The sequence below is a fragment of the Hylobates moloch genome, unplaced genomic scaffold, assembly GCF_009828535.3.
Source record: "Hylobates moloch isolate HMO894 unplaced genomic scaffold, HMol_V3 SCAFFOLD_12, whole genome shotgun sequence".
In the NCBI taxonomy this organism is placed as follows: domain Eukaryota; kingdom Metazoa; phylum Chordata; class Mammalia; order Primates; family Hylobatidae; genus Hylobates; species Hylobates moloch.
In genome coordinates, this window is record NW_026652287.1 from 2,684,352 (window position 1) to 2,711,934 (window position 27,583).

The following is a 27,583-nucleotide window of genomic DNA, read 5'->3' on the forward strand; positions in this document are numbered from 1 at the left end:
TGTGTGGGTGTGAGTGTGTTTCACAGTGTGTGAGGATGCATGTGGGTGTGTGTGTGAGGATGTGTGTGTGCATGGGTGTGAGTGTGCGTAAATGAATGCCCCACTGTATGCATGCATATGAGCGTGTACGTGTGTAAATGTGGGAGTGAATATGAGTGTGGGATTTCGTGAGGGTGTGAGAGAGAGGATGTGTGTGAGGGTAACAATCTTAGCCTACATGGCAAGTCGGCCATAACAACCACAATGACGCTCCCCACATGTGGGGCTGCCGTGTGGATGCTGCTGGGCCTGGTGATGGGATGTAACTCGCACCTTGGCTTTGAGGGATGTGTCATGGTGACTCCGTAAGAGGCCTTAGAACAGCAACCACAACCAAGTGAGCAACCCTCAGTAGACAGCAGTGTCTAAGCAGTGAACCGCTACTACACACCAGCTGTGTGCCCAGCTCTCCCCAGGGCCCCAGATCCAACACAAAGAGGAGGGAGCCACGCTCATCTTCATGGAAGGGGATGAAGCCAAACCCGCCGTCGTCACTGAGGAGGGCTGCATGGGAGGCGGTGCCGATGGGGTGGAGGTGAGGATGGCATGAAGAGTGGCGCCCTGCATTTTTGAGCTTTCTCTGTGCCAGGCACCAGGTTTCAATCGTGCCTCCTTAAACCTGCACCCAGCCCTGCCAGCTTGGCGGTATCACCAACCCACTTCACAGTTGAGGGGCAGCGGAGCCTTGGGGACGGCTAGGAACCTGCCCTAACTGCCCGTTTGTGCCAAAGTGAAGAGCGGGGCTGGAAGGGAGCTCCAGAACTTGGAGCTCATCTCATCTCTGGCAGAGCCACGCCGAAAAGTACGACCTTGGGGGCCCCATCTGCTGAGGCCAAGGATCCCACCTCCTGCCCACATTGCTACACCCCAACCCCAGGTGCCCCCAAGCTAACTAGACTGCAAGTTGCCTCTCGTGACTTTTGAGGGAAAACAAGAGAAGGAGAGTTCATCCACAGCCAGGATTCCTTTCATCCCCTCACCTCTCCTTAATTGCATCGGGACTTCATGCCTTTGGGTGTTGAGGGTGATTACTCTAATTTCTTGCAGCCCAGTGAGAAGTAAGACATTGGTTTTTGCCAAAACTTGCTGTGTGAGCTGCCAGGGACATCGCATCCGGAAATTTTGGGATGAAGAAACTTTTGAAAAAAATTAAAAATCAAAGGGAAGTTTGGGGAAACAGGGCCAGGGGATTTTCCTCTAGTTTTGCCCCGGGAGCTGCTCTCACACTCGCCTGCCCTGTAATCTTCTTGATTCGTTCTGCTGGAGGCAGGCGGTCTAGAAAAAAGCTGGAGCGCGGGGGAGAAACGGGACATGAGTGAGAAGCAGGTCTGCTGGGGGCCAAAGGAGGCGGGGAACAGATTGGATGGGGGTTTCCTGGGGGTCCAAACCCTAATCTGGGTGTGGACAGCTCTCAGGACAGAGTGCTTCGTGTCTGGAGTCCAGTTGCCGCACCTGGTCCCTGTGTTCATGCCGGACCCTCCCAGGGCAGGACCCTCCCAGCCTAGTGGCTGACTAGCATTGGGGGCAGGGCAGGAGAGGGACTCTGGCTGCATGGGTCTCCTGTGGCCGCTGTAACAAATAACCACCAACTTGATGGCTTAAAACAACACAAGTTCACTTGGTACAGTGGCTCACGCCTGTAATCCCAGCACTTGGGGAGGCTGAGGCAGGAGGATCACTTGAGCCCAGGAGTTCAAGTCCAGCCTAGACAACACAGCAAGACCCCCGTCTCTACAAAAAAGAAAAAAAGAAAAATTAGCCAGGCATGGAGGTGCACACCTATGGTCCCAGCTACTCGGGAGGCTGAGGTGGGAGGATCACTTGAGCCCAGGAGGTTGAAGTTGCCGTGAGCCCTCACTGCACTATTGCCACCATTGCTGCACTTCAGCCTGGGCCACAGAGCGAGACCCTGTCTCTAGAAGCAAAAACAAAAAAGCAACCAACTTCATTTTCCTACAGCTCTGGAGGCCAGAAGCCTGCAATGAGTCTTTCAGGGCTGAAATCAAGGCTGGCTGCGCTCCTTCCAGAAGCTCCCAGGAGAGTCTGTTTCCCACCTTTTGCAGTTTCTGGAGCTGCCTGCATAACCCGGCTTTCGACCCCTTCCTGGGATCACTCTGGCCTCTTGCTTCCTCTTCTGACCTTCCTGCCTCCCTCCTCAAGGACTCCTGTGATTACATTATCCAGGATCATCTCCTCATCTCAGAGTCCTTAATCACATCAGCAAAGTCCCTTTTTCCATGTCAGGTGACATGTCCAGAGATTCCAGGGATTAGGATGTGGACATCCTTTGGGGGAAACTACAGGCTCAAAACCAAAAGGGAAACAGCCCACTCGAATGGGGTCTTTCCCCCATGCTTCTTACAGTGAGAATCTGCCTCCCTTTCTGCTCACCCTAGATTTTGGGGCCAGCCTGGGGTGCTCAGGCCAGGAGCAGCATATGTACACAGGTGGCTCGAGCCTGTCCCCTTCTTTGGAGCCCCTGGTGCTCATGCCCCAGCCACAAGGCCGGTTCTCAGAGTGGAGCTGTCTTGGAGGCTCTCGTTTGCTGTGAAGGAATAATCCTGGACAAATGCCTTTCATTAAGGAGCGCACGAGACACAATATCAGCCTAACAAGAGGATTAGGCTTTTGCAATGTAAACAACCTAACTATAGAGGAAAGAGACCCTGGCTTTCTATGAAGCTACCTGGAAAACAGCAAATTTCTTAAACAAACAAACAAACAAAACAACAACAACAAACAAGCAAACAAACCCTACTAGGTTTCCAAAGTGAGGGGGCAGACAGGGCCCCACCTCCACAGCTCAGGTCTGGGAGCCCCTGCGCCATGCAGCCCCGCCCACCCTCTGCCCTGCTGGGTCTCAGAGAGGAGTTCCTGGGAATTCCCCCTGGTACTCTGCCAGCCCAGCCGCCCTCCCACCACGCCCTCTCCCCTCAGGCAAACAGCACCCTAACCCTTCCAGAATATTCTTTGTAGTCATAGAGACAGGGCTGGCCTGGCTGGGTGGATTCAGAGCCCCTGCCTCCTCTGCAGCCTCTTCTCGCCCCCCGCCGTCCCACCCAGCTTCACGTCCAGAGAAGGTTGTTCATCCCACAATGAGGTTGCACCTGCAGCCCCTGCAGATGGGGGGAAGGGCCCGTCCAACTCCCAGACCCCCGGCTTCAGCCTCCTGGAAGTGCGTTCTTAAATGAGTCTCATAGTTTCTTATAAACAGCACGATTATCTCTAGGAAGTGGCACTGGAGGGGTGGCCTTCAAACCGAATTAAATCTTCGAGGTATAAGTAGCAAATCGCTCTCCTTCCAGCCCCATTGGCTTCACACCTTCCCGAGAGCACACCGCTGCTTCCTTTGAAGAAACCCTGGTGTTCCAGGTTGGGCAAAGTCATATCAACTCTCACACTTTCTGAGTGCAGGAAAATAAAATACACTACAATTTTGAAACCTTATCTTGGCCCATATTTCATTTTCTTTTATTTATTTATTTATTTATTTATTTTGAGATGGAATCTCAACTCTGTCACCCAGGCTGGAGTGTAGTGGCTCGATCTCAGCTCACCGCAACCCCCACCTCCCAGGTTCAAGCTATTCTCCTGCCTCTGCCTCCTGAGTAGCTGGGATTACAGGCATGCACCACCATGCCCGGTTAATTTTTGTATTTTTAGTAGAGACAGAGTTTCACTATGTTGGCCAGGCTGGTCTCGAACTCCTGGCCTTAAGTGATCCACCCGCTTCAGCCTCCCAAAGTGATGAGATTACAGGTGTGAGCCACCGTGCCTGGCCCCATATTTTGTTTTCTAAACAGACTGTGATAAACTTGAGAGCAGCCCCTGGGCCCCTGGTGACCTTCCAGTGGGGACCGCAGACCCCAGCCTGCACCTCCCTTGCTCTGGCTCTGAGATGGCAGTGTGTTTTGGAGCAGAGGAATGACCTGCAGCTGGCAGGGCCCCAGGCCAAGCTTGGTCTCTGGTGCCTCTGCGCCAGGGTCAGCAGCCCCCATGGGGAGGTCAAGGGTGTGCCCTGCCCTTCGGCCAGCCCAGGGGGCATGCCAAGCTCCTCCTGGCCTCTCTGCAGAGGCTCTGTCAGGCGCCCCTGCTCTTTGAAGCCACAGCCTCAACCCTGCAGCTCTGGAGAAAGGCTGGGCAGGGTCAGTGAGGGGAAGCCTGAGCCGGCTCATGCTCCAAGATAGTGTGAATGAGGCACACAGCCCAGGCCGCCTCTGTGTGGCAGGCCCGTAGTCCTGCCCATTGGCCCAGCTCACAGACCAGCCGAGTGAACCCCCAGAAGCACCCAATGGTACCCTCCACTGTGGAAAGCTGGCCATAGAACCGTGTTTGTCCCCAGGGACCTTCCTGCAGGCAGTTGCTGAAGTCACAGCCTATTCATCCAATAAATGTTTGTGGAGCCCCTCCTGGCTGCCGGGGGTGGGGCCAGGTTCCGGGTGCAGCTCGGAGCCACACAACATCCTACCCACGGACCTTCCAGCCCAGTGAGCGGAATCCTGACCCTGCCTCCAGCTAGACCTGCAGACAGTTCCATGCCCCAAGCCCTGGGCGGGGGTCCTGACAGCATCTACTGCCTGAGAGTGGGAGAGACGGCAGAGGGGGCTTGCAGGAGGCACCTTGGCCAGAGCCTGCTACCTGCCGCATCCACGCAGGCTGCTATGAGCAAATGCTTTCTCAGGCAAACAAAACAGACTCCTCCAGGCTGAAGATGAACCAGAAGATGAGCAGGCGTTGTGCGCAGCTGCCCAGGAATGAGGGAGGAGGGTCTGGGCATGGGAACTGGAGGGAGAGAGGGACGGCAGGCAGTCACAGCCGACACGGAGGGCACACCATGCCTGGCTAATTTTTTGTATTTTTAGTAGAAACGGCGTGGTTTCACCATGTTAGCCAGGCTGATCTCAAACTCCTCATGGTTTTTAAAATACTCACAGGTCTGGAGATTATGGGCACTATCAAACTTCAGAACATTTCTATCACCCCCAAAGAAACCATGTACCCCCTGAGCAGTCACTCCCCACGTCCCCGTCCCCTCACCCAGCCCGTGGCACGCAGCCCTCTCCTTCCAGTCTCCACGGGCTTTCCTCCTCTGGATGCTTTACACACAAGGACTCAGGCCGTGTGGCTTTCTGTGTCTGGCTTCTGTCTCCAAGCATGTTCTTCCGGCTCCTCCAGGCTGTCGCCTGTGTCGGTGACGCATTCCTTTTCATGGCTGAATCATATTCCGTCGCATGCGCACACCACGTTTATTCATCCAGGCATCCATTGAAGGACTTTGGGGCTGTTTCCTCATTTTGGCTCTTGGGAATGGTGCTGCTGTGAACATCCCTCTGTGTGTACATTTGGGTGAGGACACGCGCTTTCATTTCTCTTGGGTGGACTGGTCAGGTCATGGGGTTCCTCTGAGTTTGACCTCTTGAGAAACCACCAGACTGTTCCACACAGCAAACATCCATCCTTTCATGGGCACTCCTCTGTATGACCCCGACAGATGCTGCCGAGGAGGCACCGTTAGCATTAGGGCTGATGGACGCCTTGCCGCCAGATCCCACCGGTTGTGGACACGGTCCTCTTCCCCAGCTGACCTGACAGCTGAGGCCTCGAGGCTGAGTCGCCCCTGCAGTCTTCCCTGCCCCAAGGTCGTGCTGCTCTGCAGGGACGGCGGCCTCTGGGGGCATGTAGGCGCATCCCCTCTCCTCAGCGTGGGAGGACTCTGCAGGGCCCAGTGTCAGGGCCTCCGGGGGTTGCTACTGCCTCCATGGAGCCAGACCTGCCTTGACGTCTCCCGTCACCCAGCCTGCCTCTTTCCTCCCCAGTAGGTGCTGTTCCACACCCCTCCAGCTGTGTAAAGAATCCTTCCAAGCTCTGGGGGCTTACAGCACGGTCATCTTACTATAAATGGCAGAATTCTAGACGCGTTGGAGTGGTTTTCATGCAGCAAGAGGGTGTGGGGCTGGCCCCCGGGGGATACGCAGCTGGGCCTGCAGCACTGGGCTCTCTGGGCTGTTCCAGCTCTCGGCAGCCTCTCCATGTGACCCTCCAGAGTATGCCCCAGAGCACCTGGACTTGCCGCACGGTGGTGCACACATCCTAAGTGTGCCTGCTGAGAGCACCGGCAGAGGATGTGTCACCTTTCACAGCCTAGTCTTGGAAGCCAGGCAGCCCCGGTCCTGCTAGACTTCATTAGAAAGACAGGCACAGAGATCCAGTTTAAGGGGAAAGGGCATGTTCTAAATACAGTGTATAATAGAACATTTGAAGTATAGTAAGGCCAACAAATCAGGAGATGACGGCTTTTGAAAAGACAGTTTGTTACAGTTCCCAAGAGGAGGGGACATGCCACACCATGCCGGACCACGCCAGGCCACTTGGGAGCACCAGACAGAGCAGGAGGCAGAGGCAGAGGCAGCGGGAGAAGCTATGGGCCAGAGCCTTTCTGGGGATTTCTGTAGGAGGAGCAGGTGATAGGATCTGGCTGTGTCCCCACCCAAGTCTCATCTTGAACTGTAGCTCCCATAATTCCCATGTGTTGTGGGTGGAACCCAGTGGGAGGTGATTAAATCACAGATGTGGGTCTGTCATGTGCTGTTCTCGTGGTAGTGAATAAGTCTCACAAGATCTGATGGTTTTACAAAGGGCAATTCCCCTGCACACCCTCTCTTGCCTGCCGCCATGTAAGATGTGTCTTTGCTCCTCATTCACCTTCTGCCATGACTGTGAGGCCTCCCCAGCCATGTAGACCTATGAGTCCACTAAACGTCTTTCCTTTATAAATTACCCAGCCTCGGGTATGTCTTTATTAGCAGCGTGAAAATGAACTAATACCGCAGGCAAGGCAGGGTAAGCGTGCTCATCATTGACTGGCCTGAGTAACTCTGGTAGGTACCGGGCCTGGGAGCCTCCCTGGTTGTCTGGTGCCTGGTCCCGGCATGATTGGAACAGGTGGATAGTGATCCAGGGTGTGAGAGCCCCGCAGAGGAGTGGTTGGGGTATGGACTCTGGGTTGACTGGTTTGCATTTGAAAACACCACTTGCAGGTGAATTGTTCACTACTGCTAGGTGTTGGCTAAGCCCGGGAGGGCCGGTCTCTCCAGGGTCAGCAGGGCCCAGATGTCAAAGCCTCAGGGTACAGAAAATGAAAGACACAGTCAAGAGAGCATAGACCCCACCCCTTGATGGAGGAGTCACCAGTGCTGGGCCAGGAAACACTGCTGAGGCTATTTCTGGCACATACCATGTGCCCTGGGTATTGACCCCAGGGGCACTCCCTGCTAGACATCTGGAATGATGCTTTCTGGTTTGGTCTCTGCTTCCTGGAGATACAACCAACTAATTTACAGACAAGAGAGAGGAAGGAGCGAAAGATGCTGTCTGGAGACAAAGAGCAATGCACCCATTATCAAAAGAGAGGAACAAAATAAATTACCCTGGCTGGAGGTACAGAGGGTATCAGTGGGCCAGCAGAGAAGCAGATGAGTGACTCTTCCCCAACCCATCCGGCTGTGCTGGATGCCAGGGAGAAGACGTGAGGCTGCGTGTCTGAGCTCACCCAGCATTCACACCTGCTTGCATCTGGGAGGCCTTCGATCAACCTGTGTCAATGGAATGAATGACGCCATTCCTGGCCTCTTCAAACTTAGAAACGGAACCAACTGATATGCCAGATAGCCGGCTTTCAAAACATTTACTCTCTAGAGATACTTGGATGTCTTTAGCTTCTTGCGAATTCACCTTCCTCACGTGTAAAATGGAGAAGACACCAGGACGTACCTCAGGGCATCACAAAGTCAATGGGACAGATGGAAAGCTCTGTGCTTGGTCCAGCACCCAGAACACTGCAAGTGTGCAATGGATATTACCTGTGATTTTTCTTTCCGAAGGAAGGCACATCACTAAAAGTTCATTTTCACCAAAAGTCCTAAACTTGATTTTGTGCAGCCAACAGAGAAATTGTCCATTTATTAAGTTAATTTCAACTTAATGGGTTGGCCTTAGATCCTAAAGAAGGGAGCAACTTGCTCACAGCATCCCCGTCCTTGATAGGATTAGATAAGAAGCTACGTGCAAAGTGCAGCATAGAGCTGGGCATGTAGTAAGTGCTCCATAAATCTTTATGACAATGACCAATACTCTTCAAGAGAATTACATCATGTATTGATTATAGGTGAGACGTATTCCTGCCCATTTTTCTCCTGAAATGCTCTTTAAGCTGAGTGCTGCTAATGTCTACGAGTCCTATCTGATCTCCAAACGTTTACAACTGCTAAGAAAAATAAAACTTGCAGAGCATGAAACAGAGGGAGAACACACGTGGGGAATGGCCCATTAATCTCTGTCAGTCTGGAGATGCCAACAACAGACCTTAGGCGAAGGGGAAGGGATCATAGGGCTGTTTTCTCTTAAGCACATGTTTTATATTAGAGATCTGGTAACTAATAAAAGTGCTCCTTAGAGGGGGAAAAAAAGGATGAGTGTAGTATAGTTGGTAAGTTGCCTGTATAATGTGGCGCTCATGAAATAATTTTTGCAAAAATCAAATCTGCTACTTAATTTCATGCACTAATAGAGAGGCAAACCTACATTGTATTTCCTTTAATTTCATTGTGCGTTTACACAGGGTCAATTCGTATAGAGGACATCTCAAGGAGAAATCGACCCACTCAATGATTTTACGAGTTATATCACAAACATTATAGTTTCTTCTAAATTTCTGCTCCAAAGTTGTTTTTTTCTTTCTCCTTTTAAAACTGCCCCTGACAATGGGGTGGTTGGGAAGTTACCTCAGAGGTCACGGTTCTAGAGCACAGTCAAAGAAAGGTGCTTGCTGATGTGTGAGGTGGGGAGGAGACTGAGGTCTGCAAAGGACGGGGAAATGATATTAAAAATAAGATACAGTAATGGATGGATAGAGGGATGGATAGTGGGGAGATGTGTGATAGATCAAATTAGGAAAATGTTAATGGTGAAAAGGGTACATGCTACCCATGGGTGCAGTGGGTATTTGCGCTGTAAATCTTCCAACTTGAATGCATGTTTTAAAGTTGCTGTCGTAAAATGCTGTAAAGATAGGGTCTTGAAGAGTATGTTCACTTCCTCTGTTCTGCTGCTGGTTACAAACTCCTGCTGCTCACAAGGGGGGAGAAAGCAGGAAGAGTCGTCAACACTGAGTAGTGGGGATGTGTGGTGTTTGCTTCTGTTATGGAGGGAGATTGAGGAAGGTCTGCATATTCGCTATTTACAGGTGGAGGATACAGATGTCAGCTACCTCGTCTAAAATGTATCTAAAAATCAGCAGGATGAATGGAGAGAGGGCTGCCACTTGTAGTGCTACAGGAAAAGCTGAGTGTTCTTGTGGATGCTTGAACTTCGCTGAATTTTCATTCAATTGTAGAGAGCGCAGGAGAGGGCCCACCCACCCCACAGCGACTGAGGGGTCAGAAGGCCAGGAGCACAGGCCGGGCTCCCCATCTTGGCTCTGCTGCGTGTCGGCGGTGGGGTCCTGGGCAAATGTTACTCTCGGAATGTAAGTGGATTCACTTTCCTCAAAACTGATAAAAAACAGCAGAGCCCACAGAAAGAGAGTGGGGACCCAACGTGGAAACCCAGGAGGCGCGGAGTGGCTGGACCTGGGCTTGGCTTCTTCTTGCTTCACTTTTCTCTGCGTGTCTTTGCCACACACTCCGCTCACGGTTCAGACCTGACCCTCATTGCTTCTCAGTCCGTGGGGTGGCAATGCCACCGGCGTCTCTCTTATGTTCAAGTCTTCTTTTCAAGTCAAATCAAGCCTACAACCTCGTAGCTCCACCACCCGATTCCCAGGGAAGAAACCCTCTGGTCCCACTCAGGTGAAACGCCCTTTCCTGGTGTCATTGGCTAGTGTGTGGATGCTGGTCCACACTGTTTGAACACAGTTACTGGCAGTCCCTGGCTGCAACCGTATGGTTGAAGAGAGCCTGTTTCAAAAAAAGGGAGGCTGAGTAGACGTCTCTTGGTGGTGTTCACTGCATTTATGTTCTCTGTAGACTTTGTCAAATGGAGATAATATGTATCTCATAGGTTTTAAAGAGCGGATTTGGCATGAAGGCTGGCAAGTGGTGAATGCCCCAAAATGGTTGTAATTATTCATCAGTGAGAACTAATAGAACCTTTTGACACAAATTGCATAATAGGACACTTGGATACAATTGTACTGGGCAGAGAGTATTCTAGTTATCTATTATTGAAAAACAAACTACTCTGAAACTTAGTGGCCTAAAGAAACAACAATCATTTATTTTGCTTATGAATCTGCAGTTTGGGTGTAACTTGGTGGTAGGCACTCATCTTAGCTCCATGCAGTGTTGGCTGGGCTACCTGATCTGGCTGGAGGATCTGCTGCCTGGATGGCTCACTCACGTGGGCAGCAGGTTGGTATCGGCTCTCAGTTGGGAGCTCAGCTGGGGTTGCTGGCTGGAGGTCTCTGCTCCTTCCACACAGTCTTCTCCACGGAGCTTCTTGGGCTTCCTCATAGCATGGTGGTCTCAGGATAGACTGACTTGTTTCACAGTGGCTGGCTTCTCCCAGAGTGAGTGTTCCAGGAGGCCTGAGTGAAAGCTGCAAGGCTTCTTATCCCAGAGTCCCAGAAGGCTCAGAGCATTCCTTCTACTTTATTCTATGGATCAAGCAAATCATCACCAATGCCAGCTCATGTTCAAGGGAAAGATAATTTAATTCCACCTCTCAATGGAAGAAGGAGCAAAGAATTTGTAGTCATTTTTTGTCTACCACAGTTGGTCCAAGCAGTAGTTTGAGTTACTGGGCTATGGTACTGCTGTATTCTTGGCATTTATTGAAGTGAATATATTCAAAATTTTCCCATCTTCCATGCATAAATGTAAAAAATTCAGTTCTTGCCCTCAAAAGCTTAGGTAGTTTGGGAGACAAAGCATAGCCACTTGCCCGTGCTGTAAATGCATGTTAATCTATATCAGAAGTGCAGAGCCCGAGGGCAGAGATTCTCACCGAGGGAGTGTGTCAGGGGAACAAGAACAGGTGTGTTAAAAAAACGGATGCCTGGGCTGGGTGCTTGAAGAGGCTGCTTCAGTAGGTCTGGAGAGGGGTCTGGGCAATGGACATAAACCAATAACTTTATTTATCTTTATGTAAAGGGAATACATGCATATAGTACCAAATTTATCAGTACCAAAGAATATATTGTAAAACATGAGTCTTTCTCCTACGCACTCTTGACCTCCAGCCACTACATTCCCCTGCTTAGAAGCAACTGGACATTGGTTCAATTGCTTGGGTATCTCTACAGAGATATTTTAGGCCTATACGTGCATATGTTTAACACTGTTCCTGTTTAGAAAAAAAAAGTGCAGTTCACTGCCAGCACTCACTGAATTTTACATAAACACACTCTTTGAGGCTGAAGCAAGTCTGTCTGATTTTCCATGGGAAAATAAAATATAAAACCTGTCCAGGGAGTTATTTATTTTTCAGATAGAGTCTCATTTTGCCCAGGCTGGAGTACAGTGGCATGAACTCGGCTCACTGCAACCTCTGCCTCCCAGGTTCAAGTGATTCTCGTGCCTCAGCCTCCTGAGTAGCTGGGACTACAGGTGCCAGCCACCATGCCCGGCTAATTTTTGTATTTTTAGTAGAGATGGGTTTTCACCATGTTGGCCAGGCTGGTCTCAACCTCCTGACCTCAAGTGATCCACCCACCTCGGCCTCCCAAAGTGCTGGGATTCCAGGCATGAGCCCCCGCGCCTGGCCTCAGGGAGTTATTTCTAAACAGAATGAACATCAGAATCATCTGAATCATCAGAATTGTCTACTTCGGAAAAATCAGATTCATCAAGTGAATCCTCAGCCAGTAACTGTTCAAGAATAAGGCTGACATCACGCATGGAAACGCTACGTGTTCTAGGATACGACACTTCCAGTGATCGAGAATTACTATATTTTGTAAATGGAATTGCCACTGCTAAAAACAGAATGTTATAAATAGAACGACGTCTTTTGTTTCCAACGTCGATATACTACAGCAATGCGAAAATGATAATAAAAGCGAGATATTTTGTGTCAAAGTTACCTTGGGGTGAATGCTGCACCAACCCACAAGTGCTGCTGGCAGGTATTCTCAGTGCAAATGGGAATAGGGTTAAATGGTGGATATAAGTATAGGCAAGTAGGTGTCTATTTTATATATATATATATAATCTACGTGTGTAAGTATATTCGGTCTCCTTTTATGAAGATAGATACGTAAGTGTATCTCTATTAGGTTTCTCCAGAGAAACAGAACCAATACACACACATACACACACATATATTTATATACACACACATACAATATTTACTTATTTATTGTAGGAAGTGGTTTATGAGACTATGGAGGCCAAGAAGCCTTATGATCTACCACCTGCAAGTTGGAGAACCAGAAAAGCTTGTAGAGTGATTTGGTGAAAGTCTGAAGGCCTGAGAAGCAGGGGCAGGTAGTGTAAGTCTTGATCGGGGCCTAAAGGCCGGCGGCCAGCAGCTCTGATGCCTGCAGGCCGGAGAGAATGGATGTTCCAGATCACACAGGGCGAGTAACTTCGCCCCTCCTCCGCCTCTGTGTTCCATTTGGACTTTCCACACACTGGATGATGCCACCCAGGCTAGCAAGAGCAGACCTTCTTTACTCAATCTAACAACTCAAATGACAATCTTTTCCAGAAACATTCTCACAGACACACCTAGAAAGAGTGTTAACCAGCTATCTGGGAATCCCTTAGTCCAGTTAAGTTGACACATGAAATGAACCATCACAGTATCTGTATTTATATATTGATACCTACACTCAAGGAGACACACGTATGTATTCTGTCTTCCTTCCTCTTGTGATAACAATGTTTCCATAGTTCTGCACCTTGCTCCTTTCTTTTTTGAAAATTTCCCTTTTTCTTTTTAATGCCTGCATTATATTACATCGTATGGAGGGACTCCCATCCATGTTTTTATGTGGCTAGCTATTTTAGATGGCTTCCAGGTATTTTGATGTAATAAAAAATCCACCTGGGCAAGTCTGTCTAAGACAGTTTCCTGTTTCAGGGTCAAATGGGGTATGCATTTGAAATGTTCGATAGGTTTGACCCCATTGCATTCCCCATAAGTTGTATCAGCCCACACTTCCATCAGTGACGGATGACAGCAGTCAAGATTGTTAGCCAGCTGCCCGGCAGATTCCAATGGACAGAAAACTCAGAACCATGATACTGTGGTCAAGGTGCTGCTGCCGTCAGCTTCGGGGAAGCACAGCAGAAGGAAAGTTAGAGGAGGAAGCTTTGCAGCTAGAGGTTGAGGGAGGGTGCCCGGAATAGCACAGCCTGTCAGGGAGTGCCGGCGACTTGACTCCCCACTCTGAGACATCACAGATGATCCAATAAAAACACTTCTGCGTGCTTCCTGAGGAGTGTGGCGCTCATGCCCAGGACCTGTCAGAAGACTCTGTCCTGGAAGGTGGACATTCAGGACTGGGGTCCCCTGCGAGCGCTGACTTTTCACACCTGGCTTGTTCCAGCCAGTGACCCACCTCCTAGTGGCTTTGACCCCTGCCAGGGCGAGGAGGAGCTTTTCCGAGGTCGTAGTTAACGCATCCCAGGTGAGAAGAGCACAACTCTTGGGCTACTCAAAAATAGCGTTCTTATTTACTCATGAAATGCCGCTGTGGTATCTGGAAGCTGCTTCGGACTTCCCCTGGGGTTCATGGAAGGAGTAGGCATAGAGACCACAGAGGCTGGCCTCGGTTTGAGGATCGCTGAAGCAGTGTAATAAATCCACCAGGAGCCATCGTATTTTCTCTCCTTTGGTATACATTTCAAATTTCCCCTAATAAAGGGCTTTGATAAATGTTTCTGATTAAGATACAGAGATGATTAAATGTACCTCAATTCCTTCATCTATTTTATAAAAGCATTTCCGTGGCAGCTGAAAATTTAAAGCACCCATGTTAAACAGAGTTGAAAGCAACTTTTACATGCAACGGGTCCCCCCCTCCCTAATTTGTAGAATACTCCACCTGTTTCATCTCCTAAAGACAAAATCCATCAAAAACTCTCCTGACAGCATCCAGATGCCTTGAATTGGCTGTAAAATATTTCAAGGTCTCAGAGTAATTTAATGCCCTATGAAAGTAAAATAAATTGTGTACAAATAATTCAATAAGCTCAGGGAAGTGGGGAAAAAAACATTAAGCATGTCACAGATGGCACCTCCAGGCAGTTTATCAAAGCAAGTTTCATAATTTAACAAAATCATCTTGGCATCACACACAAAGGCCTTCCTGTTTGATCCCTTAATAACACTGCTTAGCACTTTCTGGGGAACTGGCTTCCAGTGCCGGAGCTGTTTCCAAGCATTAGCTAATCAATCATCAAAAGATATTTTTCACGCAGGCAGGCAGAACTCGGAATCCTCACTCGACCACCACGGAAGTGGCCAAGGAAGCTAAGAGGCTTTCCCAAGGTCACCAGTGGGGCAAAGGTCCCGGCTGGGGTCCCAGCTAATGAGTCTCTGGTTTCTTCTGTGCCCTGACAATGCCTCCTCCTGCCTGGCTCAACCATGTGGCCAGCACCCAGGCGTCCTGAGAATGCTGGTCTGAGCTCCCGCTTTGAGCTTCGGGCTGAAATGGCCCTTCATCCAGGAGAGCAACGTGCTTCTCAAAACACAGTTTCCGAGTCATTTTCCTCTCCCCTGCCCTGGATCTCAAAGGGGACTGGGTTTATTTTCTTTTCCGAAGAACAGAAAGCTTTGCTTTTGGCTGAGGGCCAAGGAATCCGACCCCTGAGTTTTGTCCAGCGACTTACATTTGTTTCTAGTTGTTTGTTTGTTTGGGGAACTATATGTTTAAATTATGGAATAATACGCGCATAGGTTGAAAGGGAAACCTCACGGAAGGGTTTAAATGTAAAAGAATAATGACAAATAAAATGAGTTGATGTTCCCGGGGGGAGGAGGAGCTTAACTAACCCTTCCTATACCCCCTCCCCCAGCACTTACGGACTCACTTCTGAACAGCTCAGGGAAAGGGAAAAGTGGAGACACCTGGCAGATGCCACTTGGTTGCCAGGGTTTACACCTCGTGACTGCCCCATATGATGTGAAGACAAGGGCACGTTGCTTCCAGCGTTCTTCCCTCAAACCCAGTCTAATTGTGACGAAAAGCACCTGACAAACCCCACCTGAAGGATGTTCTATAACATGCCTGACAAACGCGAAAAACAAAGACTGAGAAGCGGCCACAGTCAGGAGGACCTGAAGGAGACAGGATGACCCTCTGCAGCATGGGCTCCCGACGGGACCCTGGAACAGGAACGGGAGCCTAAGGGGGAACTGGGGACGTTGGAATGAGGTCTGAGGTTCAGACAGTAGTGAGTGCCAAGGCTGGTGTCTCAGCTTTGACAAATGGACATGGGAAAGTGAGAGGGTAACATTTGGGGAAATAAAACTGGCTAAAGGGTACATGGGAGTTCTCCGTATTACCTTTTTAACAAATCTAAACTAATAAACTTTATTTTTAAGAGTGGTTTTAGGTTTACAGCCTCTGTACTATCTTTACAATTTGTCTGTAAATCTAAAACTATTCCAAATACATTTGTTTTAAATTTAAAGGTAAAAATTTTCCCCCACCCCTTCCCCTGCCCCATTTGACAGAGATAACTACTGGAACGATTTCTAGAATATTCTTCCAGAATTCTGTGATGCATATACACATCCTTTTTTCTTTTTAAAACCAAGATTGAGGCCGGGCACGGTGGCTCACACCTGTAATACCAGCACTTTGGGAGGCCGAGGCGGGCAGATCACGAGGTCAGGAGTTTGAGACCAGCCTGACCAACGTGGTGAAACCCCGTCTCTACTAAAAATACAAAAATTAGCCAGGCATGGTGGCAGGTGCCTGTAATCCCAGCTACTTGGAAGGCTGAGGCAGGAGAATCGCTTGAACCCGGGAGGCTTAGGTTGCAGTGAGCCAAGATCACGTCACCGCACTCCAGCCTGGGCGACAGAGGGAGACTCTGTCTCAAAGAGCAAAAATACAAAGATGATACTGACAAACCATTTTTGATCTCTTGGATTGGTAAAGATTGAGAAGTTTGATTGTCACCAGTCTGGTGAAGGCGTGGAGAAACAAACTCTCATTCCCACTGCTTGAAGGAGGGTCAATGGGTGAAAATGCCTTGGGAGTGATTTTGACAACATGTATACCCATTTAGAAGGTGCTTGGCCGGTGACCTTCTCTTTTTGAGCGTGGTGTTGGGTACATAGGTGTGTTTACTTTGAGACTAATCTTTGGGTGACACATTCATGACTTATAACTTCTCTGTATGTTATACTTTAACCAAAAGTTAAGAATAAAGGTGTCTAGATTTGAGCAGGCCCCCTGGCCTTCCTTTTTGAGAAATACATGGAAATAAAAGACTGGTGATCTCCAGACATGGTCCTCTCCCTGGCTGAATTATATTCCTAGTACCCATATAAATTCCATTATATATATATAAATATTCTTCAAAAAATCTGTGACTAAATCTAATAATTTCTTAATACGATGTGATACTTATTAGGTTAAAAAAAACATACAAAATCATACCTTTACCTAAATTTCTGCAAGTGGGCTCACCGTTATTAAATGGCATAATAATTGAGATTCTTTTTCTTCCTTCTCATTTGCAAAGACTTAAAAAAATTCCTAGAATTTAGAGAATTAGAGATTAGGTTGGGAAAAAGAGAAACGTGATGTAAGTTAATGGAGTTATTGTGCTAACCTGTTAACAGAATTTTTCTACGAGAAAACACGAGGTAAAATCAAAGGTGCCACATGTTCTAAAACCAAATTAAATATCTGGAAGAAGCCGGCACAGATCTCTGCAAGGGGCTTTCAGTGCGTGGCCTGCTGCTAAGATGAGCAATTTGCCGCTTTAAGAACAAGAAGCAAATGACCAGTTTTCCCTCTTGGTACAAGCTGGAGGTCATGCTTGGGAATTGCAGGAAAACATTTAGACAGCCTCTCTGTTCCCCCAGGGGGTATCAGCAGGGCTGGATTGAAAATCGATACCCACGTGTATTTTCGTAAAACCCCCAGGCATTCCCTAGGACTGAATTGGTGGTCCTCAGTCCCAAAGTCCTAGCACTCAAGTGGAGAAGAAGACATTGACCTCCTCCCTGGAGGCATTTCTCCCCTCCTCCCACCCCAGAATCAAGCCCAACCTTTATTTGGCTGCTCTTTGATAAGGCAAAGTCTCCTCTGATTTCCCTGTATTTTTCCAGCTTCTCGTGTCACGCAAGCCTTTTACATTATTAATAAAAGTTTCAAATTCAGTTACTTTGCTCTTGAATATGAAAGCTTCTCTTTGGGGGACTTTGAAACACACTAGATGCAAACTTTCCATGAAGGCACTTAGAGATAAAGCGTGGTGATCATCCTCCTTTGAATGTCTAGAGATTTTAGAAAGCAAGACTGCCCATGGAATCCGGAATTGTATTTGCCCTAAAAGAAAAGGCAGAGAGGACTCACAGAGCTCTCCGTTTTCATGTGGCATAATTAAAAGTTTACTTTCTTCAGGCTGTTGCCATGGGAGCAGCATTTGGTTGCATGTCTAAAAATCATAAAGCCTGATGGGGATAGATGGGGGCAGTCGAAAATGATTTGGGAAGGTGTTTTTAAGAATGTGTGGTTTGAGAGGGGCAGACTGAGGTAGGGAGGGAGAGAAGAGATGAATGCATCCAAATGGTTCCTTTGACTTGAATTATTTTTGCCTAGAGGCAAATTTTTAAAAGATCTTCATGTTCCAGTAGAATTCTAGCCAGAGGTTGATGGCTCTGATTGCTCCTAAATGGAATTATTCTCATAGTCAACATTTCCTTAGAAAATGGACTTTGCTTCCTTGTCTATTGCAACAGCAGTGCTCAGACACAAATAGGTTTGAGGAAAGAGCTAGTTTATTATTCAGGCTGGCAAGATAGATTCTTGGGGAGCAAGGCTCAGTGAATAATCCAAAAGCAACTAGTCTAGGCTTAACCCAGTTCCTGCCTTTTCTAAGAAATCTTCTGAAGTGCTTCGGTTCGCACTGATGTCTTCGTTTACCAAATGCCATAAGGACAGCTTCTACTTTGTCCTCTGGGCTGGGCTGAGGTCTCATCGGGCTTCTCTGGGACTTCCGATTTTGATGTTGTCTTTTAACAGTGCAGCTCTGGGAGTCGACATATTTCATCAGTCCTTTCTGGCCCTTAAGGCAAAGCTCCACAGACTACCTGGCTTAGGAGCCATGGACATTTATTCCTCACGGTCTGGGAGCCGAAAGTCTGAGATCAGGGAGCTGGCTGGGCTGGATTCTAGTGAGAGCTGTCTTCTGGGTTCTGGGCTGTCAATTTTTCCTTGTGTCCTCATGTGGTGGAAGGGGCGAGGCAGCTCCCTGGGGTCCGTTTTATAAGGGCACTTTATTGCTTCATAGGCCGCCACCCTCATGAGATAATCACCTTCCCCAAAGCCCCCACCTCCTTGCACCTTCCCATTGGAGGTTAGAGTTTCACCATATGAATTTTGGGGGACACACACATTGCGTCTGGTTTGAATTCTGGTTCTATCACGAGCTGAAAAGCCTGACCAAGGCCACCTGTGGCTCAGCTTCCTTGGAGGTGTAAGATCAGCTGCATATCAGAGGCCCCAGTGAGGATGGCAGGAGAAAGTGGACTCAGTACTTGGCTCAGGGCAGGCACATGGTAGGTGCTCAGGAATTAGGAATTCTTCTCGTCAGCAGGTCCTTCCCGGCTCCAACTGCCTCTTACCCCCACAAGGCTCAGCACTCATAGACTGATGGCTGGGGACCTCTAGCTTCCTGTTTATTGGGAGGGACTGATCATTAACTCCAGAGAGTGGGTGAACTCTGCACTGGTCACTCTGAATACATTGTCTCACTTAATTCCCAATACCCACCAGGAACACTTAAGACAGGGAGGCAGGCTCAGGAATGTGCATGCCCTATCGGAGGCCACAGAGCCGGAAGGCAGAAGAACCTCCGGCTGCAAGTGAGATGGTCCCACCCTGGGTCAGAAAGCCCCAGACCTCCTTCAGTCGAGTACCTTCAGGAGGGTCTTGGCCAATTCCAGTTGCAAAAAAACATTTGGGTATTTAATGGAGTGGCAAGGAGGGTGCTCAGAGACCACGCACGTATAGTCCAAGGCAGGCACTACCAAAGTTTGGGGCCAATTAGAGCAAATTACGGACGTTTTACTCAATCTGACAAGTGGAAATGCTTGCTAGAGTCTCGACTGTGTCAGTCACTAAGTATCCAATCCATTCGTGGTTTGTTTATTTTTGTTTCTTTTTTCTTTCTGAGACGGAGTCTCGCTCTGTCGCCCAGGCTGGAGTGCAGCGGCGCAATCTCAGCTCACTGCAAGCTCCACCTCCCGGGTTCACGCCATTCTCCTGCCTCAGCCTCCCGAGTAGCTGGGACTACAGGCGCCCGCCACCAAGCTCGGCTAATTTTTTGTGTATTTTTAGTAGAGATGGGGTTTCACCATGTTAGCCAGGATGGTCTCGATCTCCTGACCTTGTGATCCGCCCGCCTCGGCCTCCCAAAGTGCTGGGATTACAGGCGCAAGCCACCGCGCCCGGCCGCCATTCGTGGTTTGATGACATAAAGTTAGCATTCTCTGTGGCTTCATTTGTGGCTCCCGTAGGTCAGCGTCATTGATGCTTTCCCTATTTTCAGCTACTGGGATCAACACCACGGCTTGTGCAGCAGTGTGTAGTTTTGCTGAGCGCAGCCTTATTGTTCAGAAGCCCCTTAGAGTTCTGGTCTCTCAAATATGTGCTCACTCAGCCTCACAGCATGCCAGGAGTTGGGACAGGCCTTGTGGAGACCAGCACACCTAGGACAGTGAGTGATGGCAGATGGGACGCCAGGCCCTCTTCACACCTTGGCTTGGCTGCGGTTCCACGGCATGCTAGGAGTAGCCACCCTGCGGCGAGCTCAGCTCTGTGAAAAGTCATTTTCCCAGAACAAACAAATTGGTGCCCTTCCTGTTTATGAAATGGATCTTAAATAAAATGAAATAGCCTCCTCTGGGGCATTGTTGTCAGTTTTACAGGATTCTTCATTCATCTTTTAGGGCAAGGGTTGTGAACTCAAATGCTTCCAGGTCCAGACAGGTGACATAAAGGGGCCCGCCACGGGCAGGGTGGCTAGCATCTGGGGGTGGTGAGGACTGTCGCCTACCAAGGCACCATTGGCAAGCTGGCTCTGCCTAACAGCTCTCACATGCGGAGGTTGGCCCAGGGCAGCATGACGTGGTTGTTTTTCAAGAGAACCATAAGTAACAGTCCTTGTGTCAAATCTGCAGACTCTGGAAGCACCAGCCGTGCGTGTTCCTTAAATAACAGCGAATGGCTCAAGGAATAACAAGTCTCCTCCTCCTTGTCTACCTGAAAGCCACGATCATGCCCTGACCATCTCTCTGGCATTTCCTGTTCCATTTCTGAGCACCTACCATGCCCCAGGCACTGCAGCAGGCATGAGAGCAGACGACAAATCAGATTTCTCAGAAGGCACGTCTGTCCTCCCCGGAGCTCCTGCTTCCCCGGCACCTGGCAAATGTTAAATGTGCCAGTGCAATCAGGCAAGTCATGCCCAGAAATGCAGTCACCCAGCAATGCTGTTATCTAGCACCGGGGACGTTTTCCTCCTCAGCAGTGACTGCGGACTGATGAGCCCAGTGACTTCGTCTTTCCTGTGTCCTGCGTTTCACTGTCACTCACAGACCCGAGGAATGAGTAATCCAACACACCTCAGAGCATTTGGTTCTTAGAACATATTCTCTCCACACCCTCAGCTGAACACATGTAACTTTTCACTTTCTTCTTCTTTTTTTTTTCTTTTTTTTTTTTGAGACGGAGTCTCGCTCTGTCGCCCAGGCTGGAGTGCAGTGGCGCAATCTCGGCTCACTGCAAGCTCTTCCTCCCGGGTTCACGCCATTCTCCTGCCTCAGCCTCTCTGAGTAGCTGGGACTACAGGCGCCCGCCACCACGCCCGGCTAATTTTTTGTATTTTTAGTAGAGACGGGGTTTCACTGTGGTCTCGATCTCCTGACCTCATGATCCGCCCGCCTCGGCCTCCCAAAGTGCTGGGATTACAAGCGTGAGCCACCGCGCCCGGCCTCTTCTTAATTGAGCCTAAAGAGATTCCCAGATGAGAGCTCAGGAAGATGCCTTTGAAATTCCTGAAACAGCCCCTCTCTCCTCCCGTCTGGAGACGAGATGGGCCAAGGTGCTCCCGTCATTTGCCGAGGGACAGCCAGGCAGCTCGAGGATTGCATTTCTCCAGGGGCACCGTCTCTTTGATGCCACCCTGACATCTCCAGGGCCTAGCACAGTTCCTGGTACATCTGCAGGTTCTTGGTGACCCATTGTTGTCTAATGAATGAAATGGCCCTTCCAGACTTGGTCATCTGAAAAGATAACCATGAAGAAGTGATGAATGTTCTGAGTAAGCATCGTGGCATGAGCCTAGATCCCAGCCCACCCATGATGGGCTAGGTAGGCACTGCTGTCGTTGGGGATGAGAGTGCCTGTGTTCATTCCCTCCACGAGCTTCAGCGAAGCCCAGACATCAGACACAGGCTTGTAAGTGGAAATGGGACCAGGAGGTTTCCTGCACATATTCCCCCCAGAGCGACGGCTTCCAAAGTGTTTGTAAATAGTCCCCCACACCCCAGGGAAGAACACTAGGATGTGGGAAGAAAATGTTACCATCTGTATTTATTTATTACTGTTTCTATTTAGTTATTTTTATTTAAAAACATAGGATAAGGCCAGATGCAGTGGCTCATGCCTGTAATCCCAGTGCTTTGGGAGGCTGAGGCAGGAGGATCGCTTGAGGCTTGGAGTTCAAGATCAGCCTGGGCAGCATAGTGAGACTCTCTGTCTACAAAAAGATGTTAAAATTAGCTGGGCATGGTGGGGCTTGCCTGTAGTCCCAGCTACTCAGGAGACTGAGGTGGGAGGATCACTGGAGCCCAAGAATTTGGGTCCAGTCCAGGTAACATAGTGAGTCCCCATCTCAAGAATAATAAAAATAATAATGAATACAAATATACAGTGTGAGAGAAGAAATAAAACCTAGTGTTTGCTAGATCAGTAGGCTGACTCTAGTTTACAATCATCTTTTGTATGTTTCCAAATAGCTCGGAGAGAATAATTCAAATGTTTCTAGCCTAAAAAAAGACAAATATATAAAGTGACGGATATCCCAACTACACTTATTTGACCTTTACAAATGATAGGCTTATTAAATTACACATGCATGGGAAACTAGGGAGATCTATGTATCAATTAAACAAAAATAAAGTTAACAAAAAGAACAAAGTAGACCTGGCTATGAGGGAAGTAGGACCATGTTCAGCTAAAATAGACATTTTCATCTGTCTTTGACATTTTGCAGTAAAGGCTAAATATGTCCTTTTGAGGATGTATATATCTGTAATCACAGCATGTCTGACAGCCACAAGCTGCAGATGGTACCCGTGTACGGTGCTGGGAACTCCAGTACCACACAGGGCATTGCCGTGGATGACGATATTTTTCAAAATAGTGGCTGATGGTTGACAAAACTCCAAACTAAACACAGTGCAAGCTTCCCTCCTTTCCCGTTGTAATTACAAGGCCGGAAACTCCATGTACATTGAAATCGTGCAAACATGCTCTGTGTTTATTTACGAAATGGAGTTTGGTTGTAGGGTCAGATGATTATAAACAGGCCTTTCTCCTTGTGGAAGATGGGACAGTTATTTATTGGGGAGGGCTGTCCTCAGGCATTGAGAGACCTCCAGCATCTCGGCCCCTGCCCTGCAAGTGCAGGTAGCCACTGCCAATCACTGCACCAAACAAAGACACTTCCACAAATTTCCATAACCCTGCCCGGGGCAGACCTGCCTCCCGTAAGTGGCTGGGTTAAATTAGGTGCACAGTGTTTTATCACTCACAACATGGGGGTCCTACCTGATAAGCCCCTACCGATCTGCATGTCATAGCTCCAGCCTAAGATCAGCCTTTCACGTAGACTGGAGGCCGGGATACCTTAGGCTGATTGTTGAAGCTTATGGGTTTTGTTCTGTGTGATTTTCCTTTCTGAGATCTCTCTCTCACTCACACGCATGGGCACTGCTATACCCACTCTCCTCCTCTCATCAGGAGCTGAAATGCAGAGACCTGAAGGGTCAGAGGAAGTGAAAACCGGGTGAAATGGGTCAGAGGGTGTTTATTCAACATAGACACACTATTTTTATTAAAACAGGTGACCCTCTAGAACTACTTTTGTACTGCCCCACTTTAAAAAATGTTTTATTATGGTAAAATATGCATTCTATAAAATTATGTACATTTTAAAACAACTAGAAGAGTAGAATTGGATTGTTTGTAACACAAAAGGACAAATGCTTGAGTGGGTGGACACCCCACTCTTCATGGTATGGTGATCACACATTGCATGGCTGTATCAAAACATCTCATGTAGGCCGGGTGCGGTGGCTCACGCTTGTAATCCCAGCACTTTGGGAGGCCGAGGCGAGCGGATCACGAGGTCAGGAGATCGAGACCACGGTGAAACCCCGTCTCTACTAAAAATACAAAAAAATTAGCCGGGCGTAGTGGCGGGCGCCTGTAGTCCCAGCTACTCGGAGAGGCTGAGGCAGGAGAATGGCGTGAACCCGGGAGGCGGAGCTCGCAGTGAGCCGAGATTGCGCCACTGCACTCCAGCCTGGGCGACAGAGCGAGACTCCGTCTCAAAAACAAACAAACAAACAAACAAACAAACAAACAAACAAAAAAAAAACATCTCATGTACCCCATAAAGATATACACCTACTATGTACCCACAATTTTTTTTTTTTTTGAGATAGAGTTGCTCTGTCACCCAGGCTGGAATGCAGTGGCGCAATCTCAGCTCACTGCAACCTCTGCTGCCTGGGTTCAAGCAATCCTCCTGTCTCTGCCTCCTGAGTAGCTGAGACTACAGGCGCCAGCCACCACGCCCGGCTCATTTTGTATTTTTAGTAGAGACGGGGTTTCACCATATTGGTCAGGCTGGTCTCAAACAAACTCCTGATCTCAGGTGATCCACCTGCCTCGGCCTCCCAAAATGGTGGGATTATAGGCGTGAGCCACCGCGCCCGGCCCACAAAAATTTAAAATTTAAAATTTAACAAAAAATAAAACTTAAAACAGGAAAAAATAAAAATAAAATTTATCATTTTAACCATTTTTAAGTGTACGGTTCATTGGCAGTACGGATAGTCACATTGTTGTACAACTATCGCTATTCATCTCAAAACCTCCCCATCTTCCCAAACGGAAACTCTACCCCATTAATCACTATCTCCCCATTCTCTCCCCTCTAATCCCTCGCACCCACCTCCTACTCTCTGTCTCTATGGGTCTGATACCCTAGGGACCTCCTGTAGGTGGAATCAGACAGTATTTGTCCTCCTGTGTCTGACTTCTTTCACTCAGCATAATGGCCTCAGGGTTCGCCCATGTCACAGAGCGTGTCAGAATTTCCGTCCTTTTGAAGGCTGAATAATATTCCACTGTGAGGATGGATCACATTTTGGTTCTCCATGGAGACTTAGGGATGGACACTGGGCTGCTTCTCCCTTTCGGCTCTTGTGACTCTCACGCTACTGTGAACACTGGTGTCCAAACACCTGTTCAAGTCCCCGCTTTCACTTCTTCAGGGTTTTATTGAGAAGTGGGGTTGGTTGCTGGTTCATAGGGTACTTCCAGTTTTCATTTTTTTGAGGAATTACCACTCTGTTTTCTGCAGTGGCTACACCGTTTTCCTATCGTCTCACTTTTGCCGGAGACATGAAATTGTAGACTATCCACTTCAGCGAATGTAGCCCTGCGGGGAGGGAGCACAGTGGCCCAGTTCATTGAAGACGACAGGCCTGGAGATGGCTACCTGGGCTCTCCGCCCTGCTTTGCTACTCACACCCCAACTCTGAGGACTTGGACCACTCATTTCACCTCTCCTGGCCTTTGCGTCCCCAGCCGGGAAATGGGGGTTTTAACAGCACCTGCTTATTGAGTTGTTGTGCAGGTCATAAACCCAAGCCCTGAAACAGCTCCTGGTGCACGGTAAGATCTATATCAAGACTTCGTTCAATGAAGTGTGATCCGATTTTGCCAAATCTTCCATATTATTAAAGACAAACTGGAAATCTGGATTTTTAAAACATGACATCCCCAACTTGAAAATGTTGACAACTTAGTTCAGGTTAAAAATAAAATAATGTGTGAGCTAAAGAGACATGTTTGTGAGCTAGAAATGCCCCTGGGCTGCCTGTGTGACCCGCAATAACAAAACGATGTGATCCAGCTGCAACAGCAGAATTCAAGGAAGGCTGCATGGAGGAGGAGGCATTGAAACTGAGCCGCAACACAGACAGCACGGAGACAGTGAAAGAAAGGAGTTGGCCCAGGAAGCGGGCAGGTGATACACGGGTAGACTTTAGGTCTGCCATTTAGGGAAGAAGATGTCTATTCTCAACACAACCCCAAACGTTTTAACAATACACCCTTTCTTAGCAAACAAAGTGGCCACACTTCCACATGTTCCTCAACACGGTTGTTGAGCTTTGAGCTTGTGCCCCACAGTCCAGGGAGGCGATTTATCTGCTTGCACCTGAAAGCCAGTGTTATAACCAGGCAGCATTCTGGGTCTTGTCACCAGTAATGCACATTGGAACAATAAAAGTAAATGAAACTGGTATTACAAGGGGCTCCGATTTCAGAGGGAAATCTTTCAAGGACCCGGATGAGAGGGCCCAGGTTCTCATTTAAATTACAAAACTACATTGAAGTCTATCGCCGCTACAGAGAAACTGATCCGTGGCTTCATAATGGGTATATCAATGGTAATTTAAATTATGGCACCTTTTACAGTGTGTGCCTTTTGATAGTTGTCATCCCCCACATTTGGATTCCCTCCTAGACGGCTGTTACTACACACAAAATCGGGGACCCTGGAAGCACCCAAGTCTTCTTCATTCTGTTTCATCTCTTTCACGGAAGAACATGTTTTCATTCTGAGTACAAAGGACATTTTGAGATTTGGAACTGGCAATCTGAGAGTGGATTCCCCTCCCTTAGAAAATACATATAAATACTGGACACTTAGAGGTAGCAGGTTAACTGGTTTATGACAGTCCTGGAATAGCCTAACCCTGGAGGTTTTCAAACAGCTGTCTTCAGGTCGGTCCAGGCGCGCTGCTTCTGAATAGATCCAGGGACACTGAGATTCTGAAGCTAGATTTGCACTGGCCACTGAGATATCTGAAACTGAACTGGATGGAACAATATTGAACATTTACTTATATGCCAAGCACTTCGCTAAGTTCATATAAAGCAAGGAACCTGGTGTCTCTCTGCCTGTCATCCCCTTTCTGATCACAGAGTCCAGAGCTCTCATACCTAAGGCAGGCAGCTGCCCTTCCTCCTGGAATGCTCCTTCTCCGGCCCCTCAGGGAAAGGATGCTGCCTCTCCACACCTTGGACTCAGCTCAAAGCCCAGCTCCTCAGAGCGGCCTCCATGACTACCCCGGCCCTCCCTGCCAGCCCCCTTCCCTGCATCGCTCTCACCATGTCTCGGCCTCCATGCCATCAGCATTTGGGGCTGGGTAGTTCTCTGTAGTGGGAGCCATCCCGTGCACTGCAGAGAATTCATCAGCATCCCCGGCCTCCACCCCTGGATACCAGGATCTCTGCTCCCAGGTGTGACAACTGAAACATCTCCAGTCATCACCAAATGCCCTTTGGGGACGAAATTGCCCCCCTCCCCCTGTGAGAAGCCCTGCTGGGCCACCCCTGGCTCCCTTTTCCATAGCACCCATCATGTCTGGCTGTCTTACCTGCTTCCTTGTGTGCTGGTCATCAACCCCCTGGAATGCCGGTGGTGTGGGAGTCAGGACCTGGGCTGCCCTCCTCACCTGCAGTCAAGGTGCCTGGAGCCCACCGGGCACGCAGTAGGCAAGGCACTCAGTAGACACTCAGTAGAGACTCAGTAGGCATGCAGTATGCACTCAGTAGGTACGCAGTAGGCATGCAGTAGGCTTACAGTAGGCACTCAGTAGACAGTAGGCACACAGTAGACACTCAATAGGCACACAGTAGGCACTCAGTAGGCAGTAGGCCTGCAATAGGCACTCAGTAGCCATGCAGTAGACACTCAGTAGGCAATCAGTAAGCACTCAGTAGACAGTAGACATGCAGTAGACAGTCAGTAGGCACGCAGTAGACACTCAGGAGACACAAAGTAGACACTCAATAGGCACACAGTAGGCACTCAGTAGGCACGCAGTAGATACGCAGTAGACAGTAGACAGTAGAAACTCAGTAGGCACTCAGTAAACACTCAGTAGACAGACAGTGGGCAATCAGCAGGCACTCAGTAGAAGGTAGGCACGCAGTAGACACTAAGTAGGTGCTCGGTAGGCATGCAGTAGACAATAGGCACTCAGTAGGCAT